Raw genomic sequence first — 4,211 nt, 5'->3', positions numbered from 1 at the left:
CGAAATGAAGTGTACTTCGAAGTCCTTCGAAGTGAACTTTTTTTAAGATAAGAGTGCATTGCATTTTCATCTATCTTTTTCCTCTGTAGAGTTTGGTTTTCCTGTAATGCAATGCAGTGCATATATTTTGGTCGATGAATATGCACTGCTGGGACAAGGCGAGTGGACAACATTTATTTTTCTGCATGCTAGACATTACACACAAGAATTTATCCACATCCATTTTTTAATCTCATTTCCTCTTTGCATTTTTCAAGTACTACATCACTGAAGAACACGAGAAGAGCACACGTGAACTGTATGCGGTGTCATGAATGTATTCGTCGCGATCCGCACTACAAAACATAGAGAAAAATAGAAGTTAAATGTGGCACAAATGTTTGGCCTTTTTATGGCATCGATCATACAAAGAAAAATGCAGCACAATTTAGAGTATATAGGTTGAAGTTAATCAGAGTATACTCTTAGAATATGTATAGGATAGAAGTTATGTGCTTCAACTTATAACATATTATATATCTTCTTCCTCTCTCTTTGTAACCAAATCCTGAGATCATCGGTATCTTTCTTGTACTCCAAGGTTTACCCAATATATATACATACGTGGCCCGAGCAAAGGGTTGAACGCTTCCAACCAAATTCACATGGTAATCAGAGCATCTTCCTCATAGATCAAAAATTGCATCTAGCTACCTCCCCCGCGGCCGAGATCATGTCTTATTCCGCAGCCCTATCTTCCCCCATGAGCTCCCTAACCACCTCCGAATCCTCCACCTTTTCACCATCATCCAACAGGAATGCTGCCTCTCTCGGACCGCCACCTCAGGAGAAGCTGGTGAGGGGAAACTTCCTCCTATGGAAGGCCGTTGTGCTTCCTCACATCAGAGGTGCACAGATGGAGCACCACCTCAAAGGGAAGAGTCCCGTACCGTCTGCCACCCTTGCACTCACCAAGGACGGAAAAGAAGAACACATCGTCAACTTCGCCCGATCCCTCTCGTACGCACAACAGCAACAGCTCCAAGGGTATCTCTCCAAGGGTATCTGATGGGATCTCTCTCCCGCGATATCCTTGCACAAGTCGCCACGCTCCAGACACCGGCAGAGGTGTGGAGCGCCATCCACTCCATGTTCCCTCCTCAAAGCCATGCCCAGGTCATCAACACCCGCATCAAGCTCATGAACCTGCAAAAAGGTAACATGACCATGGCTGAATATCTTGGAAAAATCAAGACTCTTAAAAATGAAGTTGCATGCTGCATCAGAGCTCCTCATCCTGACGCCGTGATCGTCTCCAAAATCTTGTCTGGACTCGATCTGGAGTACAATACAGTTGTGTCCGCCTTGGCTGCTAGGGTTGAGCCAGTCTCGATTCAGGAGCTATACAGCCAGCTCTTGAGCTTTGACGCCCGCCTGACCCTTCTCCACGGCACAAACATCAGGCAGTCCTCCGCCAACTTTGCTTCTCGTGGCCACAGACGTGGGCGCGGTCACCAGGGGCAGAACCGCAACACCAACAGCGGCGGTAGCGGTCGTGGCAACAACCAAGGCGACCGCGGCTTCAACAACAACAACAACCGCCGCACTCCTTCGTCTCAACGTCCTCGCTGCCAGCTGTGCAAGAAGCCAAGCCATGAGGTCATGGACTGCTGGCACCGCTATGGTGAAGATTACGTCCCCGACGCTCGCCACGCTGCCGCAGCTGTTCGTGAAGAAGGATGAGATGGTCTGGTACGTCGACTCTGGTGCAACAGACCATGTCACAAGCGAACTAGAGCAACTTGCTGTTCGTGAAAGATACCTCGACAACGACCAAATTCACACTGCAAGAGGTGGAGGTATGGATATTTTTCACATTGGTCAAGCTTCCATTAATTCCCCTACTCTCAAACGTGATCTAGTCCTTAGAGTTGTCCTTCGTATTCCACAAGCCGATAAAAACCTTGCATCTATATCTCGTCTAGCCATTGATAATAATGTGTTCTTTGAAACTGACCCTCGTTATTTTTTTATAAAGGACAGGGTAACGAGGGAACTCCTTCATCACGGTAGATGCATTGAAGTGCTCTACCCCATCACATCTGGAGCACTTAGTCGCAAGCGTCGTCAAGTCTACTCTGCCATCAAGCCGTCTTTGGCAAGGTGGCATCAAAGATTAGGACATCCTTCATTGATCATAGTTAAACAAGTAGTTAATAAAGACAAACTTCCATTGTCACATAGTCAAATTAGTGATTCAGTTTGTGAGGCTTGTCAATGTGCCAGAAGTCATCAACTGCCTTATCCCAAGTCAAATAGTGTGTCTCATGCTCCTTTAGAGCTTATTTTTCAGTGATGTATGGGGTCATGCCAGAGATTCTTTTGGAAGAAAAAAATATTATGTTAGTTTCATTGATGAATATAGCAAGTTCAGTTGGATTTATTTGCTCAAATATAAGTCTAAATTTTTTTCCATCTTCCAAGAGTTTCAGAGACTTGTTGAAAGGCACTTTAACAGGAAAATCATGACAGTACGAAGTGATTGGGGAGGGGAGTATGAAAAACTCAACTCTTTCTTTTGTAGCATAGCCATTCAACGTCATGTTTCTTGCCCACATACTCACCAACAAAACGGCTCTGTCGAACGAAAACATCGTCACATTGTTGAAGTTGGCCTCTCATTACTAGCTCATGCATCAATGCCTCTCAAATATTGGGATGAAGCATTCATTACAACAACATATCTCATTAATCAACTTCCTAATAAAGTCGTTGGCAACTTCACTCCGTTGGAACGTCTATACCATCAAAAACCTGACTACAACTCTCTCAAAATCTTTGGGTGTGCATGCTACCCCAATTTACGTCCATTCAACCATCATAAGGTTGAGTTCCGGTCCACTCAATGTGTCTTTCTTGGCTATAGCAATCTCCATAAGGGATACAAGTGCCTAGAAATTGCAACTGGACGTATCTATATTTCTCGAGATGTTGTTTTTGATGAAACTCTCTTTCCGTTTGCCAAACTTCATCCCAATGCAGGAGCTCTTCTACGTGCTGAAATAACACTTCTCCCAGATTATGACATAATTTCTGATCATGGGAGTGAATTTTCTAAACCTGATCATGTGAATAAATCCATGCAAAATTATATTTCTACTAATTCATGTGCAGATTTGGCCCACGAATTCATGTGTGAAGATGGAGCCAACACAGTCGACGCTCGCCCCGAGGAGGATCACATCCCAGGGGGACTCTTCGCCTCGGCGGGCGGCTTGCGACCAAGTGGCCGACGACGCAGAGCCCACTAGTCCAGGCGCACGTAGGGGCGACTCTCCTCTCGCCACGAGTCCACGGGCCAAGGTGGTGGCCAACCAGGCGACAACAACTGGGCCCAGCCCGGCTGTCCCGACGAGTGCGTCCACTCGTGCGGATTCGGAGGGCGATCCCGAGGTGAGCCCTGACCAGGCGGATCAGGGGCCTGGATCTTCTACTGCGCCTTCCCCTGCTAGAGAAAATGTTCTACAAATAATTCCTCAATGCCCAGCTCCTATATCTCTCATTGCTTCTCGCCGGCATACAAGGTCTTAGTCAGGTATTGTCAAGAAGAAGGAATATACAGATGGTACAATAAGGTATGACAAAACAAAACGTGCTTTTCTCACTACTGCTGGTGAACCAATTAATTTGTCTAATGCTCTCGCTCACAAAAATTGGAAAGAAGCCATGGACAATGAGTATGATGGACTTATGAAAAATAAAACTTGGCACCTCATACCACCAAAGAGTGGTAGAAATGTCATACAAGATAAAAAAGAAAGTCTGATGGAAGTATAGACACATACAAGGCTAGATTAGTTGCTAAAGGTTTCAAACAGAGGTTTGGCATTGATTATGAGGATACCTTGAGTCCTATTGTTAAATCAACTAATATTGGACTTGTCTTGTCTATTGCTATTTCCAGAGGTTGGAGCCTAAGACAGCTAGATGTTCAGAACGTGTTTCTTTATGGTGTTGTTGAGGAAGATATGTTCATGCGGCAGCCACCAAGTTATGAGGATCATGGCACACCACATTATGTGTGTAAGTTGGATAAAGCTTTATATGGTTTGAAACATGCCCGAGTTACAACAACTTGGATTTAGATCATCCAAGGCAGACGCCTCATTATTCTTTTATAATAAAGAAAATGTCATTATCTTTGTGCTTGTTTATGTTGATGATATCATTGT

This window comes from Hordeum vulgare, chromosome 4H (genome assembly GCF_904849725.1).
Source record: "Hordeum vulgare subsp. vulgare chromosome 4H, MorexV3_pseudomolecules_assembly, whole genome shotgun sequence".
In the NCBI taxonomy this organism is placed as follows: domain Eukaryota; kingdom Viridiplantae; phylum Streptophyta; class Magnoliopsida; order Poales; family Poaceae; genus Hordeum; species Hordeum vulgare.
Note: the sequence above shows the minus strand (reverse complement) of the source record.